This window comes from Vulpes lagopus, chromosome 4, assembly GCF_018345385.1.
Source record: "Vulpes lagopus strain Blue_001 chromosome 4, ASM1834538v1, whole genome shotgun sequence".
NCBI lineage: Eukaryota > Metazoa > Chordata > Mammalia > Carnivora > Canidae > Vulpes > Vulpes lagopus.
In genome coordinates this window covers 65,970,067-65,989,148 of record NC_054827.1, presented here as the reverse complement: position 1 = coordinate 65,989,148, position 19,082 = coordinate 65,970,067, and the positions used below count along the sequence as shown (strand labels likewise).

The 19,082-nt window shown below is 36.2% G+C and overlaps 1 pseudogene; it reads right to left on the bottom strand.

Moving 5' to 3' along the window:
* Positions 1-16,883: 16,883 nt before the first annotated feature.
* Positions 16,884-17,491, bottom strand: LOC121488785 (annotated as a pseudogene).
* Between the last annotated feature and the right edge of the window lie 1,591 nt (positions 17,492-19,082).

Below are 19,082 nucleotides of genomic sequence, written 5' to 3'. Positions count from 1 at the left end.
GTGAATCAACCCCAAGTGCAAATTATATGGTTCCTCCAATATCTTCAAGGGTTATCTTGACCTCTGTATCTTGACATTTTGTGAAGTTTAATATACAAAATTTGAGGTTATATTCTCTGAAAGTTATCTACATTTAGATTATAGATACTTTAATAAAAATTCGACATAAGAATGAAATATGCCTATGAAAGTTTAAAAATCTAGCAAGTACTCACTTGTGCAAGGTATAGAGTGAGGTATGCATGAGCAGGAGCATATTTATCAGAAAACTATTCTGCATTTCAAAATGTAGCAAAGAAACAAATATTGGTCACTGAGTATGGCTATAATATTTTTCTCCAAGAAATATCTAGATTGACTAATGCATATATTTATAACTTTAAAAAAAACCAACAAATCTTTTTTTTAATTTTTTTTTTATGTATTTATGATAGTCACACAGAGAGAGAGAGAGAGGCAGAGACATAGGCAGAGGGAGAAGCAGGCTCCATGCACCGGGAGCCCGACGTGGGATTCGATCCCGGGTCTCCAGGATCGCACCCTGGGCCAAAGGCAGGCGCCAAACCGCTGCACCACCCAGGGATCCCAACACCAACAAATCTTAATGCTTTCAAATAAACTATCTTAATAGAAACTCCTAGTAAACTACCAAAGGCTCTGTAATCACAAAATACTACTTTGCATAAGTAATTGAGTTGCTTTGAGAGTTTTTAAAATTTTTTAGCATTCATTCAGTCTTCAAATCTACATTCAGTATGTTCAGATTGCTTTGGAAATAGTTGGTTTAATGTCATCTTGGCAATAGTGAGATAGCAGAACCAGTGGTCCATCAAGCACACGACTTTTTCCACAGTATTTTGTAATGGGGCTCATAGGATAATGTACCTCTCTCCCTTAAAGGAAAATACAATGAATCTTGGGTATAAAACTTGAACACTTAGGAGTCAAGTACCACTTAAAGGTAAGAGTTTGGGTAAGTACATCACTGGATCAGCCTTCTGACATCTTTACCTGATCACAAGGCCATGACTTTTCACAGCCTTGAATTGGCTAGAATTCATTAATACATATTTGCCTTAACTTCTCTGGGACAAATGAGAGCTCAGTTTTCATACAAGCATGTTTTCAGTAGCTTGAGATGAGTAGAATAAGCTGGCTTTTGATTATTTCCAGTTGAAGCTCCAAACATTAAAAAAAAATGCCATCCTATGTAATATATGTAAATGCAGAGCTTAAAAAAATCCCTGAGTAATAAAATGTTTTATAGCACCATAATTTTCTGCGTAGCAGCAGCATATGGAACAGAAATGATGTAAGCATGAAGGAGGAAAAAGATAAATTCATGGTTACAATAGAAAACCAGGGGCGAATAGAGGGCAAGAGTTATTTAACTGTCTCCTAGGTCTTCAAACTGACAAAATTCAAATGACTGTGACATTATACATTTTATTTATTTTTTTAGAAATCAGTGTTACCTCAGACATATTTCATAGACATAAAGCCCTTGAATATTTTGAGCATCTCTCCAGATATTTAGATATACATAATTTAGGGTAAAACTTGGAACCTATTAGCATTTCTGCCTTTTATAGGTATTAAGGTGAAAGTCAATTTCAATTTGATTTCCTTCATCTGTATCCCCAACCAAGAAAGAAAAGCCTTAATAAGGAGATCTTCTTTTAATGCTTTTATAAAGGTTCACCAGGTCATTCAGACCAATTGTTCCACTGAGGACAATCAGAAAAGCTAAGGGATTTGCATTTTAAGGAGTCAGGAAGCTAAAAATATAGTGAAGAACTATCATGCAAAAATCAGTGAAAAGATGGGAATTTTGGATACTGACCTCATCATCTGGGGCCATTTATGCCCTAAGGGACTTTAGCCTCTCCTGACTCCCATGAAGTTGGCATATCAGACATAAAAGCAGATCAACTTTTTTGTGCACAATCAGAAGAGATTGGAAAATTACCATATACCGAGGTAGGAAAAAAATTTCTGAAAATTTTCAAAACCTGGTATATTATATAAATTAAACTAGTATTTAACTACATGAAGAACATAATTATATTCTTCTATGTTTGTGTTATGCCTTGAATTGTGTCCCTGCCTCCTTCCCTGCAAAGCCCTACGTGGAAGTCCTAGTCCCCAATATGACCATATTTGGAGAGGCTTTTGTAGAGGCAATTAAAGTTAACTGAAGTCAGAAGAGTAGGATCCTCTTAAGAGGAAGAGAGATCAGAAGTAAATAGAGAGAGAAAAAGTCATGTGAGGACACAGTGAGTGGACAGTCCTCACCAAAACTAAGCCTGCTGGCACCTTGATCTCGAATTTCCAGCCCAGAACTGTGAGAAAATAAATTTCTAGTATTCTTTTTGTTTTGTTTTGTTTTGTTTTTCCTGTTTAGCTTGATTGCTTTCCATTATTCTGCCCTCTGGATTGCTTATCTGTTCTTCTTCTAGTCAACTACTTATGCCCTCTAGTGTATTTTTAATTTCAGTTATTTTCTTCCTTTTAGGTTTTCTTTCTTTTAGTTGCAAAAAGAATGGAGGATCCCAGTGAGACCCTCAAGACCAATGAGTATCTTTAGGACTATTAATTTAAACTATCAGTATATTAGTTGTTTTATTTAGATATCTTGCTGTGATTTTTGTCTGGTTCTTTCATTTGGGGCTTATCCCTCTGCCTCATTTTGTCTGACTCTGTTTCCACATGTTAGCAAAGCCAGAGACATCTCCTGCTCTTACAAGTAGGGCCCTTATGAAAAAAAAAAATTCTGTAGCCTCCCCTAGTTCAATGTATCCTGTTCACCTGGACTTCAGGGTTATGTCCTACAAGTGTTGTGTATGCTCTGCTTTTGTGGCTGAGCCATCTTTGCCTTCACTTCAGTCATCCACGAGGACTCTCTTTGCGTTTTGTGGGCAGGTTTGGTCTCTTTGTTGTTAACGGGCAGTCTAGAGCTGCCTTGGGCTTGAGTTGGGTCAGCCAAGCATTTGCCAGAGGTGAGGTCACACAGAACCCCAGGGCCTGTGTTGATCCCTGGAGGCATTTGTTGGGGCAGGGCCTGCAGTTAGGATGTCTGCCCTCAGCCCACCACCAGGGCCATAGTCAAACTGATGTGTGTGGCTAGCTTCCTTTCTTCCTGGGGCCAGAGTTACTCTGGAGAGGTGTTGGCCCTTGTTGGGGCTGTTTGCACACAATGCTTATGGCAGTACTTTGAATGGGGTCTTGCTTTGGATGGAGGCCAAACTGGAGGGGGCAAGTCCATGGTGGAGCACAGGAGTGGAGCGTGTCCTTAGCAAGCCAGGTGAAAGGGTTTACTGCATTGGTTTCTACAGGTGTCTGTATATCCAAGCTGGTGGGCAGGGAAGGAAAATGTTGCCACAGCTCTTTTGTTCTTAGAGAAGTCTCCAAAGGTCCCTACATTTCAGCCCATACTCTGAGATTAGTAAAAAGATCTTCCTCCTGTATACCCCACACATTTTTTTTTAAGATTGTATTTATTTATTCATGAGAGAGAGAGAGAGACAGACAGACAGACAGACAGAGAAACAGGCAGAGGGAGAAGCAGGCTCCATGCAGGGAGCCCGACGTGGGACTAGATCCCAGGACTTCAGGATCATGCCCTGGGCTGAAGGCAGCAATAAACTGCTGAGCCACCGGGGCTGCACCCCCCCCGCCAACCCCCATCATTTTTCAAACTGTTTCTTCTGCACTGTATGTCAGGGGGCTATTGATTGTGCCAGCTTTCTTAGGGTAGGGGCTCAGTGTACTCTTGCCTTAGCTCTCCCAGAGCCAAGGTGCTGATTTTTAAAGCCCAGATGTTAAGTCTAGCTGATTTTAGGAACTGAAAAAGTTATGCTCCTCTTGTTTTCAAAGTCAAATGTTTTGGGTATTCCTCTTCCCAAGGCAGGTCCACCATGCCTATTGTGCTGGTGTGGGGTTTATTTATTTATTTTTTTTAAATTTTTTTTAATTTTTATTTATTTATGATAGTCACAGAGAGAGAGAGAGAGAGAGGCAGAGGCACAGGCAGAGGGAGAGGGAGAAGCAGGCTCCATGCACCAGGAGGCCGACGTGGGATTCGATCCCGGGTCTCCAGGATCGCGCCCTGGGCCAAAGGCAGGTGCTAAACCGCTGCACCACCCAGGGATCCCTGGTGTGGGGTTTAATTCTCTCCCTTCTCTGTGCCTGCTTAATCCTCTCCTAGGAAGTCTCATAGGTCAACTTGGTTCCTAGCTGCATCTCCACCCTCCTTACCATTTTACATGTGGCCTGTTCTCTACATTTAGCTGTAAAGAGTCTGTTCTAGTCTTCCAGTCATTTTCTGAATCACTTATTCTGATAGGAGGGTTATCTAGCTATATTCATGGGATCAATTGAGTTTAGGATCGTCCTACTCCACCATCTCTCCTGGAAACATAAATTTTCATAAATTTTCTTAAGCCATCTACTCTGTGGCATTTTGTCATGGAAGCCTGGGGAGACTGAGACTATTTGGAAAATATGTAGTGCATTTTTCAACAATGCATGAGATTGACATTTCCAGCCATGAAGGAGTGAAATAGCCCACTATTACCCTTGCTTCATTAACAAATAGAAATATGGACAAAATAGAGGACTAAAAATCATATTTTACTCAAATAACAGGCAAAAAAAACCTGATACCTGAGAAAAGGGAAACAAATTTGGTAGGACCTAGGACTATATAGATTTTTTTTTGGACACAAAACAATTCTCAGTGGAATCCCAAACAGGTTACAGATCTCTTTCTCGAAAGAAAACACAAGGAATAGAAGAATTCAGGGAAAACAAAATGGCTAGAATTCATAGGGCAAAATAGCCAAGTTGCTGGAGCTACACAAAGAAAGAACTGTAGAAATTTGCATGGAGTCCCATTGAGTCTTCAACTGAATACCAATCTCGAGCATGAAACAAACCAAGGGCAGTGAAGACAAAGTTCAGAAAAAGAAGTCATTAGTACCTCATAATTATAAGTTTAACAACTACCAGTGTTAAAATAGGACTAGACATTGTTAGTTTTTAGCAGCCCCAGTGATGAATGAGCCAACAAGATAATGAGCAAAAACTAAGTGTCCTGCCTTAGAATTAGAACTCCATTAGCTATAGAATAAAGACAATCACAGAAAGAGCAGAAAAGCAAGCTGAAATGGTCAAGCTGGATATTATACAATCTAACTTTCCGCAACAAAAGTCAAACAGTCCTTAAAGATAGAGAGGTATAGGGGATCCCTGGGTGGCGCAGCGGTTTGGCGCCTGCCTTTGGCCCAGGGCGCGATCCTGGAGACGCGGGATCGAATCCCACATCGGGCTCCCGGTGCATGGAGCCTGCTTCTCCCTCCGCCTGTGTCTCTGCCTCTCTCTTTCTCTCTGTATGACTATCATAAATAAATAAAATTAAAAAAAAATTAAAAAAAAAAAGATAGAGAGGTATAGTACCCAACATTTAAAATTATTACTATACTTAAAAGTATACAACAATTAAGGGGGAAAAACCTATCAATACAAATGGAATAAGGAAATGAAATGGATAATTGAATCAGCAGAAATCGAAAGCAATTTTAGACATACTCCTTATGAATAAATCTAAGACTTAATATTAATGAGAAAAAAGGGAACCCTGGGTGGCTCAGTGGTTTAACGCCTGCCTTCGGCCCAGGACATGGTCCTGGAGTCCCGGATCAAGTCCCACATCGGGATCCCTGTGCAGAGCCTGCTTCTCCCTCTGCCTGTGTCTCTGGCTCTCTCTCTGTCTCTTGTGAATAAATAAAATCTTTAAAAAATAAGGAAATACATTTATTAAAATGTATTAATGAGAAAAAAAACGAGACCAACATTCAAATTACAAAGATTAAAAATACAATATAGGATGCCCAAAAAACAAAACAACCCATTTCTCCAATGGATGGAATTATAGCTGATAAGGAAGAAGGGAGAATTAATGATCCCTAATAGCAATAGAAATCACAAATAAAGCAAGAAAAAAAAACACTGAAAAATAAATGAACAGATGATTAGTGGTGGGAAGGAACAGAAAGAAATAAAGATGTAAGCAGTTTAATATATTTATTAGAGTCTCATGTGTAGAGTTTAAGGGAAGCTAGATTGAGGAGAAAGAGCAATTTTTATGAGACTATAGTTTGGAGATTGTCACTTAAAGACATAGTGGAACATGTTTTAAGAAATATTAAAACATACATCCTAGAAAAAACTTCCTAGATAAAATCAAATCTTTTTTTTTTTTTGATAAAATCAAATCTTAACAAGAATTGTAAGAAAAATCCAGCGAAGGCGCATAATAAATGAATTACTGAGAAACACTACTCAGATTATCTTTTTAAGAGTAGGCGGAAAATAATTGCATATAGAGGAATATGTATCATCATTACAACAGACTTCTCATCAAAAACTATGTAACCCAGGAGACAATTAAAATGCAGTTTAAGTATTAAAATTTTAAAAAAATGCCTGTCAACTCAGAATTCTTGACAAAGTGAAAACACAAAAGTTAAAGTGAAATCACGTCTTTTCCAGGCACAAGAAAAGCTGAGAGAAGCACTGGCAACAAGATGAACTCTAGAAAATGGTAAAGATAGATTTTTATAGAAAATAAATTACTATTAAGGGAATTAAAATGAGAGAGAGACTCCCCCCACCACCACACACACCCACAGAGAAAGAGGAGACCTCTCCACACACACAAACATACACACACACACAGATGGAGACAGACACATGCACAGAGACATGTGCATGCAGACACACATAGAGACACAGACAGGCAGGCATGTACCTAGACAGATGTGTGAATACACACAGAAAGACACACTTGCAGAGACACATGCCTAAATGTAGACACAGACTAAATTATGTGATTCCTAAATATGAAGAAGTGAAAATTTGGCACCTGCACAAAAATATGAAGAAATGAATTATTTAGTTGAAAGTTACTAATGTATATATGAGGTAATATAATATCATTTTAACATAGATTATTGTAATTTTAAGACTTATCATGAGGGGTGCCTGTGTGGCTCAGTGGTTGAGCATAAGCCTCTGGCTTAGGTCATGATCCTGGGGTCCTGAGATGAATCCCGATAAAGGGAGCCTGTGTCTCCCTCTGCCTAGGTCTCTGCCTCTCTCTCTGTCTCTCATGAATAATAAAATCTTAAAAAAAAAGACTTACCATGAAATAGGACAACCTCATTTATGCACCCACCTATGAAAAGATGCATTTCATAACTCAATAGTAGAGATAAAGGGATTTTTAAGAACAGTAAATAGAATAAAATAGTAACCAAAACCAAATGGAGCAAATAGAAAATAACCAGTGATATACGTAAACATAACTCTTGTAAAAATTGTGTGAAAACTGAATCGTAAAAACAAAGACCTAGTACCTAAATATGATTATAAAGTGATACCCAATGTACACTGCCTATATCAACCCTTGTGAACTATAAAGTCATGGGTGTATATAGAGTACGAGAATGGGGGGGCTGGGAAGCATGTACCATGCCACCATTGATAAAAATAAATGGAAAGAGAACTATTTTATGATAAAGTGGTTAAATTATCAAGAATACATAAGAAGCAGAAATATGTACAGGACACTAAGTTGTATGTATGAATCTAATAGAATTCTAAGGGAAAGAGAAAAATCCACCAATATAGTTTAAGATTTTTTTTTAAAAGAAGATTCTTATTTATTCATGGAGACACACACACAGAGAGAGAGAGAGAGAGAGAGAGAGAGAGAGGCAGAGAGGGAAACAAGCTTCATGCAGGGAGCCCAATGTGGGACTCGATCCTGGTACTTTAGGATCACACTCTGGGCCAAAGGCAGATGTTCAACCGCTGAGCCACCCAGGCTTCCCTAGTTTAAGATTTCAAAACTTCTCTCTCATACGTAGTAGACAAGAAAAAAGAAGTATATAGAGATCTTGATCAGTAGTAACAGATCCTAAGAGAATAGGGCAGACATTTAGAATACTTTCCTCAACACCATTATTTTAAGTCCTTTTTAAGCCCAAAAGAAACACTGATACAGTTAACAGTGTGGATTTTTAAAAAGTCTTCTTTAAAAAGTTTCAGTAAATTTAAAACAATTTTAAGCACACACAGTAAATTTTCTGATCACAACTAAATTCCCAAACAGAAAGTTTAACAGAGTATCAGTTAATATTTATAGGCTAAAGAAGAAATCATAGGGAAGATAATACATGGAAATCAATGACGTTGAAAATATAGTATGTAAAAATGTGTTCAATATAACAAAAGGAGTGCTTTGAGGGGACATTCATATTAAACCTCACAGAAAAAGCATAAATATCAATGTTTTTAAAGAATCTAAACTTCTACCTTAGGAAGACAGAGATCCAAATTAAGTAGAATTCTTAAAAAAATAGAAAAAAGACAAAATAGTTTTAAAAATTAATGAAACAAAAGTAGGTTCTTTAAGAAGATAATTGGGATTGATAAACTATTAAAAACCAAAGATTAAGAAAAAAATGTAGCAGAAATGACCAATACTAATAAAGGATTAAAGTTCAATATTAATATTGAACTTTTCCCTATCAAAAGAAATTGGGAACAAAGGTTTCAACTCTAATCATTTCTATGTAGTATTTTTCTGTAGATTCTAGGGACTGCAATTCAACAATAAAGAGGGAGGAAGGAAAAAACAAAGATTAAAAAAGGTATAGATTTTGTAATGTATAAAGTCAGACCATTTTTATTTGCAGAGAACATGATTTATTTAGATTCCTAATGAATTTTCAAAAAAGCTATTTTTTATGTTGACATCAATAGCACTTATGATATTATACATAATAATTTGAGGAATGTAAAGTCATACATTAAAAATAAATTTTTATCCTTCAATATATGTATTTTCAAAGAAGAGTGGCAAATTTGTCCTAATTTTCCCTCCCAGTACTTTAAATGAATAACAAATTAAACCAAAGGTGATAAATGTAAATAAAAGAGAAGACTGACAATGCAATATTCTACACTTATGAGACGGCAAGTATTTTAGGAAATACAATTTTTCTTTTATTATACTTTTATTCAATACTCTTCTGGAGATCCTAACCAGTACAGTAAGAGGAGTAATGGAAACCAAAGATAAAGATTAGAAATATTAATGATTTGTGTGTTTATACAAATCAACATAATCCATAAATTATTCAAATTAGTAAATTAGTATAGTTATGTTTACAAGAAGCAAGTTCGCAATCTATCCATTTCCTCTGCTGATGGTACAGAGATTCTCCTCCCCGGAAATAAGGTAACCTACTCAAATCTTCTTGTAAGATTACCGACAGGCGTCTTAGCAAACAAATGGTATTTTCGAGTACACAATGTTTGGACAATATATATGTAGCTTCCCCATATTGCTTATGGAATCTATAGATTATCACAGAAGCCAGGACTCAAACTTCTGTAAATGGGTCAGATGGTAAACATACTAGGCTTTGCAGGTGCCATGTGGTCTCTTAAAGAAAAAAAAAGAAAAAAGAAAAAAAAAAAGAAAGAGAGGGAGGAATTTTTAACAGTAATTTAAAAATATAAATGATATTCTTAGCTCATAGACCATAGAAAAACATGCTGTAGGCCAGACAATGGGCCATCCTTTGTCAATCCCTCATGTAAACTAGGCGAATAAATGGAGGGATTTCATGTCCAAAATGACTCTACTTTGAAAATTATGTAGTTGCATACATTAGAGACTTCATATTTTAACCTGAACAAGGAGTAGGCTACTCTTACTGCAGCTTAAAATGCAAAGTTTAGTTGTGTTGCCATTGGGTACCTCTTTCCCTGCATATTGCAATTACTTGTATCCTTGAAACAAACTGTAATGTTTAACACAAGGTGAGATCTCTGGGTTGTTTGAATCTCACTGAAAATCTGAATTATTGAAATATTTCAAGGTCAACATAACAATAAATCATCAACTCCCTTATTTCATGATTAACTAACAGAAAACATAGTTAGCCTACCTTAAACAGACAAAAGGCCAGACAAAAAATGAAAACATGGTTTTTAGACATTGATCAACAGGAAGCTAAGATAGCAATCCATGAGCAATGGAGAATAAAGGAGTAGAATCTTGTTTAATGTAGCTCTTCACCTAGAAAGGGTTTTGGACTAAGCAGAAGGAATTCAACAGAGCCACTCTAGCAACCTAATTTTATATGAAAGTGAGGGGGGGTTGGTGTGGAGGCTAGGTTTCCAGAAATCCTAGAGAACTCAGACTACAAGAAAATCACTTTAAATATAACAAACTCCAGTTAAATAACAGAAAACTGAAAAAAAGTACACCATGCTAACACTAATGAAGAAAAATGTGAACTAGTACATTAAGACCAAACAAAATAGATTGGCATATAAAATGTTACTAAATATAAAGAGGATAATTTCAAGTAATGAAGGGGGCAATTCACCAATAAAACCCAACAAAACTCAATGTGTAAATGTCTATAAGATAGTATGAAGCAATAAAACAAAGTCACAATAAATGAAAATTAAAATAATTCAAAGCATATCCATTGATAATAGTAATAAACTGGTATTACAAAAAGTGACAAGTATCAAAATATTTGAGAATTAAATAATATTTTCCTGACTCTTCTATGGGTCAAACAAGGAATCACAAGGCAAATTACAAAATAATTTTAACAAAGTTATAAGAAAATAAGAGATGCGCAAAGCAGTGGGATGCAGCTAAAGCTTCTAAATACCCATATTAAAAAAAAAAAAAATCAAATGTAGGACCTACATTTCCTACTAAGAGTAGGATAAGCCCTATGCTAGCAGAAAAAAGGAGGCATTTTTTTTTAATCAAATAGAAAAGAGAACCACAACAGAATGAAACCTAAAGCTCATTATTTGAAAAGATCAATACTTTTGATAGGTCTCCTGCCATAATTACCAAAAAAGGAATATTCAAGAAATAACAAGCAGATACTATCAAGAATGATACAAGGAATTGCCACTAGAGATCTTAAGGGTATTTTAAGTATAATAAAGGAATATTATGAAGAATTTTGTGGAAATATATTCCATAGTTAAATAAATTGATAAACTACTTGAAGACATAAACTACCAAATTGATAGCTTAAATAGCCATAAATCCATTATACAATTTGACTCATAGTTTAAAACTTTCCAGAAATAATATTCCAGACCTAGATGGTTTCATGGGAACATTCTATAAAATATTTAGAGAGAAGTTCAAAACAAACTCTTTCAAGAAATACAAAAAAGCAAACATTTTCTAACATTCTATGAAACCAGAATTTTCCTGATACCAAAACCAGAAAAAAGCATTACATATAAACTGCAGACCGATATCCTCCATGAACATATGTAAAAATTCCTAAAAAAAAAAACTAAGTCAAATTTAAAAATATGTAAATAGGTAAAAATATCATGACTAAGTGGCTATTATCCCGCATGTGTGAACTTGATGCAACACAGATTTTATTCATCATGTCAATGATCAGAAGTACAAAAATAATTCTTAGGATCATGTCAAAACATACAGAAAGATATATTAACAAAATTCAACATCTTTTTTTTTTTTTTTGAGGATTTATTTATCTGGGAGAGAGAGAGCAGGGGAGGGGTGAGGGGGGCAGATTCCTCACTGAGTAGTGGGGCAGATGTAGGGCTTGATCCCAGGGACCTGGGATCATGACCTGAGCCAAAAATCAAAAGCTGCTTAACTTACTGAGCCACCCAAGTGCCATGCAAAATTCAACATCTAATAATGATAACCACTAGGCAAAACAGGAATAAGGACAACTCTTTCAATCTGACGAAAATAACTTATGAAAAATCTGTAGTACCTGCTATCAAACTTAATGATAAAGCACTACGTTTAACCAGAGACCAAAAAATAAGGCAAAGGCATCCACTTTCATATCTTCTATTCACCATATCACCAGAGGTTTCAGCTAGTGTTATTAGGGGAGAAAAATAAATGCAAATTAGAAGAGAAATGGTAACACTGTGCTAACAGAAAACATAATTACCTACATAGATAATTCTGAAGAATCTACCAAAAAAAAAAAAAAAGAAAAACATTAAAATAATTTATTTAACAGTGTTACAGGATAAAGTAAGGGTAGAAATGCTAATTGCATTTTACATGTTCACAACTGAAAAACTGAAAATTAGAAAATGATTTAAAATAGTGTTGGTAAATATGATGTAGTATGCAATAAGCTTGTTAGACGATATGCCCAATCTAATTCCTAAAATCTGTAAGACACTGCTAAGAGAATTTTTTTAAATATATAAATCAATGGGGAGATACCATTCTCTCTCGGAAAAACTCAATGTACATCATAGTTCTTTTAGATACGTATGTTTTTTAAGTGTCCATATAAATTTTAAAATAAAAATTGTCTTAATCTACAAAATTCAGATTGTACACTGGAAATATATCCTGACCAAACGTAACTTACAAAAGCCCGTAGAATAAAATGCCAAGTACTTAAGACTAAATATGTAGGGCAGCCTGGGTGGCTCTGCGGTTTAGGGCCACATTCAGCCCGGGGTGTGATCCTGGAGACCTGGGATTGAGTCCTACCTCGGGCTCCCTGCATGGAGCCTGTTTCTCCTTCTGCCTGTGTCTCTGTCTCTCTCTCAGTCTCTCGTTAATAAATAAATAAAATATTTTTTTAAAAAAGGTATCTTCTTAAAAAAAGACTAAATATATAAAAACTCTAACATTGCTTTAATGACATCTCTAAACCACTATTGTGGTAAACTGAGGAGGACAGAAGAGGCAAAACATTTCATTTATTGGGGAATCAGGAATGAGAGATGAGGAGCATCATTCATTTAGTATAGATGCATCACAATACAATCCAAATCTCAATTCACTGGTGTGTGTATTTGTGCGTAAACAAACTGATCTTTGCCAATTATACAAATTAACAAAGAACCAATAATAGCCAAAACAGTCTTCAATAGAAACAAGGGTGTGTGTGTGTTTTTTTTAAAACCAAACAGTATAGGCCTTTATATCTACAGTAATTAAGGAGGTGTGATACTGACACAGATACCGTCACTGACAAACAGACCAACACAACAGACTAGAGATCACAAAAGCACACTTCTGCATATACTGGCCTTGATTTGGGTCAAAGTGGCACTCTAGATTGATTCACTACCATTTATCTAAAATACAACTAGACATTTACGGGGTGGGGGAAAGTCTCATATACTCCCTATACTATGCACAAAAATTCAATCCTAAATAGAATATAGAACTAATTGAATAATATAAAGTTACCTATCAAACTTCTAGAGGTCAATATATTAGATTATAGTCATGAACGTGGACTAGAAAGAATTTATTAAATAGGCTATCAAAAGCACAAGCTGTAAGGAAAAAGAGGAGAAATGTGATAGTATTCAAATTAATAAAATCTATTCACCACCAAATAAGACTAATTTATTAAAAGCATAACCCTTGGAGTAGGAGAAGATACTTGGAACCAAGACACAATGCTGGTACCCATAATCCTTGATGCAAAAACAAAGTCAGATAAGATTGTAGTAAAATGTCCAAATAAACCTATCTCCCCATAGTAATTGGGGACAAGTAGCATCATTTGTATTAAGCAAAACTTTGAAAGGACCCCAGTGGTCAACAGTAATATTGTGTATATTCTTGTGATGGAATGCCATGCACTAAAGGAAGTCTTTAAACTAGATGTTAAACAACAGGTTTCAAAAATGTGAATTTGAGGGAAAGAAGTTAGGCAAAGTAATGCATGCTGTGCAATTCCATTTATCCAAAGCTTAAAAACATACAAACCACCCGGTAGTCCTGAGGAGTGTATACTTAAGTCAGAATAATAGAAAAAAATAGGAAAGCCTGGGTGGCTGGGTGGTTTAGCACCACCTTCAGCCCAGGGCCTGATCTGGAGACCTGGGATTGAAGACCGCGTCGGGAGCCTGCTTCTCCCTCTGCCTCTCTCTCTCTGTGTATCTCTCATGAATATATAGACAGAATGAATGAATGAATGAATGAATGAATGAAATAAATTTAAAAAAGAAAAATAGAAATGATTACCATAAAATAATAGAAGTTTCCTTCAAGTACAAAGTAGTGGAGAAGTTGGACTGGTAAACACGATAACCAGCATATTAGATGTGGGCAATATTAAACATTCTCAGTTGAGCCTCTACAAGCATCTGTAGTGTAAGGACTTGAGTAGCCTATATTACACCAGAGTTGCTGTATTTAAATTGAAACACTTAGGTCTTTATCACACTGGTCTGTTTCTTCTGGCAAAGTTGAAGAAAGTTATTTCAAAGGCTTTGCTAATGGTTTGGATGGTCAGATACTACCCAATAGACTAAAATCTGCATTTCTGCCCCCAACTGATAGACTTCCATACTCCACATCGAGTAAAACGCTTTGCATCAATTTTTTAATTGAATGGACTGATTCTAGATTACCTTTGTGCTTGCCCAGCCAGCAAACTACTAGGGTAGCAGTTTGAAAGCTAGTTGAAAACCAGAATAAAAGAACTGCAAAAATGAACACACACACACACACACACACACACACACACACACACCCCACCAGCTAGAACCAAAGATAGGTTTTCTTTGAGCACCCTTAGAGGTATATATAAATTCTTTTTTATTCAAATAGATAAACCCAAATTCCTGTGTTTCCTTGTATTTTCATTCTCATCTTTCTCCTTGATTCTGCATTTTGCTTTGCCCTTATGATCAGCAGAGAAAGCGACCATGCTTTGTTTCAAGGGGATTCTTGCCTTGTGTCTAGAGAAGACAGAGACCTTGTTCAGCAGGTAAGCTGAGGTCTGCTTCAGAAGGTTCCATGAGGCATTCTCGTTATTACTGTTTTCTGTCCTGATCAAAATGTTAATGTTACTTAAGGATTCTAGACAGTTGTGATTTGTAGAGTCAATCTCTGGATTTTATCATTTAATACCATAAAGAATAGTATTGAGTGTGTGATATAAGTTCCCAAGATTTTATCCGTGATTGGAGGTTAGAGTTGAGATATGTCCAAGAACTCTGTCAATCATCCATTTATTCATGTGTTATCTATCTGTTCATCCGCTCATCCCTCATCTACCACTGTACTATCCTACACAACCACCCCACCTTCAGACTTTGTGATTTTCCTTTAAAATGATTTCCAGCAACTCTTTCTTCGTCCCCAAAGTTAAATTGTCAGAGGCCTCATGTTTTTGGGTAACCTAAGATAAAACTTGGTTATTTCAAAAAAAAGAAAAAAAAACAACTTGGTTATTTCAGTACTAGTGTGAAAGGATAGCAATCTCAATAGCTGTACTCATGAGACGTTCCTTCAACAGGTTGCCTTAACACCATTGAGTTCTAATAGACTACTCTCCCAATAAATCGACACAGAGGTAAAATTTCTCCAAAGAAATCTGCTCCAGTGAGGATTCAGGTCAAAAACCCATTCTTTGGATCTGAGGTTTTGAAATTGGTAGACAATCAGAAATGTGTAATAGAATGGAGACAGTCTCTCAAGCAAATTGATGCTAAGAGGTAAACAGGAGATGCTTGGTCTGTTAGGGAATAAACATGAACTCAAGTTCCAGTTTTGTCTATAATTAGTTGTTTTTGAATAAAACTATGAGGATAGTATCGAGCCCATAATGCAAAGACAAGCCTGTACAAGTTGACATTTACGCCTCCTTCGGGCCCTAAGATTTTCTTAGGTCTAGTGCTAGGAAATGGGCATTTACATATGTTGATGGAACTAATTTCCCCTTAATCAGGCCTAAAGCTGAGCAGATGCTATTTCTTCTTTTCATCTCCTTTTCTCCAATGAAAGCATATAATTCTGCAGTGAAACTAAACTGGAAAAAATGTGGATTTACTACTTCATAGTCCACAGTTGACCTTGTGACATACTTAAAATTGCTTTCTCTGAAAGCACAGAGGCTGCATAGACTAGGAAGGGGGTCAGCTTTCGTAAATCTAGCTCTTTATGTGAAAATTTTCGTGCTTTAACAAACTTCTCCTTTAATTTTTTAAGAGTTATGTTTTACCAGAATCAGGCTTATAGATAAGTTTATATATAGTATGTAAAATTGTATATGGATTGTTTGTTGTCATCTTTTTTCCAGAGCAGTAATCACAGCATTTGTAATCATATTGCAAGAATTTCAAAAGCTCTAGAAGTACCTTACCATAGATTTAAATTCATGAATCTCAATCCTTACTAATTAAGAGTGTAAAAGATGTTTATGCATTTTCTAAACATTTCAAAGCACTTCATTCTATATTGCACCTTTGTAAAAAATTTAAGACAAACTACTAAATTTAAACTGCTGACTTTTCACAAATCGTGGAATTTTAAAAAGATATTAGAGAGAATATCTCAAGACGACTCCCTGCTGAATGCAGAGTCCAATGTGGGGCTCAATCCCATGACCCCGAGATCATGGCCCGAGCTAAACTCACAAGTCAGATGCTTAACCGACTGACCCACCCAGGCCCAAAATTTATGGAATCTTATCATAGGTTAATATCATCATTCTATTAACTCATTAAGTATATCCATTAGTATTTCATAAAATTTCATGTAAATTAGATAAAAATTGCAAGTACAGCTAAGAATGTATTTGTGATCTTTATGAGATGATTTACCATCGTGTACCATGGTCCCTATTATGATTTTTTTTTCCTGTTTCCTGGTCTCTCAACATAAGCTCATCTTTATTTTAGAGAAAATAAAACAGTTCCTCCAAGTTCTACCCCCACCAAGTGTCCAGCCACTGTGTTTGGACCACTGGTACCTGCCTATCCTGTGGATAGCTGCGGCTCTAGGACCTTTAGGGTTCTTCTGCAACATGTGACACGTAAGCCTTTCCTAGGAGGTTCGTACAGGAATCTACCATAAAATGTTTCTGGGGAATTTGGGACCAAATTAAACTGGCTGTTTCAATTTCAACCTGATAAATATTCTTCCAGTTGCGCACTTCACGCATTATCTGAGGTTCTTTATTACGACATTCCTCACTGGGTGAAATGCCAGAGTCTAATGTGGCTCTGTTAACAGCATTAACTATTTTGTTGAGACCATTTCCATTCCTCCCATCTACCTTAAAAAGAAACAGTTGGAAGTAGAGGATTTTTCTCACCATACACACAGCACAATTCAAAGCGATCTACCCAAAAAGTCATCTCCTTTGGAATTCCCAGGTGAAAAAATTACAATTCACCTTCAGCACAAGCCCTTCCTAGGATGGGGCCTTTGTTTTCATTACTGTTTATGCTGAGACACCTGAAGACTTGCCATTAGAAGGGCAATCAGCATGCCAGGAACTCCTGTATGTTTCAAACAAGATAGTCATCAGCTGTTCTGTGAAATCTACTGACTCAGCTTCTCATGTTTTTTCACTAATCTTGTGACAAAGAAGACTGTTGTTACAATTCTTTCTCACAATTCAAGTAAAATGTAAGAGTAGATCACTAAAACCTAACTTTATCCTCAACAAAAAGTGGAAAGACCAACCATACCTAAGTTTCTGTCACCCACACCTTTGTATCCTTTAAAAACAATTACCAACCAGTGGCTCAGAAATTTAGGATCTTAATTTTAAAACCATTTCTAATAATTTGTTTATATATGTGGTACATCATTTTTCAAAAATTCATACTTTTGAAAGCAATTAACCTTCATCTGTCTCCATGTGCCAATGTATCTTTCTTTGAAGCTATAGCTGTTGTAGACTCTATAAAAGCAACATGGAGGATCCCTGGGAGGCTCAGCGTTTGGCCCAGGGCCTGATCCTGGAGACCCGAGATTGAGTCCCACATTGGGCTCCCGGCATGGAGCCTGCTTCTCCCTCTGTGTCTTTGCTTCTCTCTGTGTCTCTCATGAATAAACAAACATCTTAAAAAAAAAAAAAAAAGCAACACAGTCACACAAACACAAAGGCACATAAAGCTATTATCTCCTGATTTATATTCAGTTATTTCAAATACTTTAAGTTTCAAAAATTTCTCAGGTCACAATTTTTGTATCATTTGCTGTATGTGTAAAAGTAACTTTAGGATAAACTCCCAGAAATGGAATAAGAGAGACCAAGAGCATATTTTAAATTGTCAACAGTATTTTCACATTGACTCAACTAAGGTTTTGGTCAATTCACATTACGTAATAAATATACCTACAGACATACAATGTTTTATTCATTTTCCCCCATAATACTAAAAATATGATGTACCTCACTAGTTACCCGTTGATACTTTGACAAATCTCCATATATGTGGTAGCTTAAAACAACAAAAATGTATTAAACTTAGTTTTGCAGTTCAGAAGTCCAACTGGGGCCTCAAACAAGAAAGTCAAGGTGTCAGCAGCGCAGCCCTCCTTTCAGGGTCTTCAGGGCATAATCTGTTTCCCTGCCCTTTCCAGCTTCTAGATGATGCCCACATTCACAGCCGCCTTCTTCATCTTCAGTAATAGCAACGCCAGACCTCACCACACTTCTCTTCCCTAGTCACATCTTCCTTCAACTCACAGTTTTGCCTCCCTCTCCTACTTATAGGTACTCTTGCAATTAAATTATTTCATCTGGATTATCTTGGATAATCTGCCTATTTTAAGGTCAGCTGAGTAGCAACTTTGATTCAATCCTCATTTTCCTTTGTCATAAAACTAAATATAGTCACAGGTTCTAAGGACATCTTCGTCATTTGGGGCATTATTCTGCTTACCACATATATAACAGCTTTATCTTATTTTATTTTTTAATATCTTGTTATTCTTAGAAAATCTCATTTTTGACTGGATTCCTTTTTTGTTTTGTTTTGTTTTGTTTGTTTGTTTGTTTGTTTTTTTGACTGATTCCTACTGAAAGGTAGAAACTCCCAGGAGGGTAACCTCTGTCTCTTGGCAATCTGTTCCTGGCTTTTTTCTTTGGACTCCTTCATTCTCTTCCCCAAAAGTTTAGCATTTTCTGCCGCTCCTTACTTATTTTTCTTGACACGCTGTTTCTTCAAAGTAACACACCCACATTTGTTGC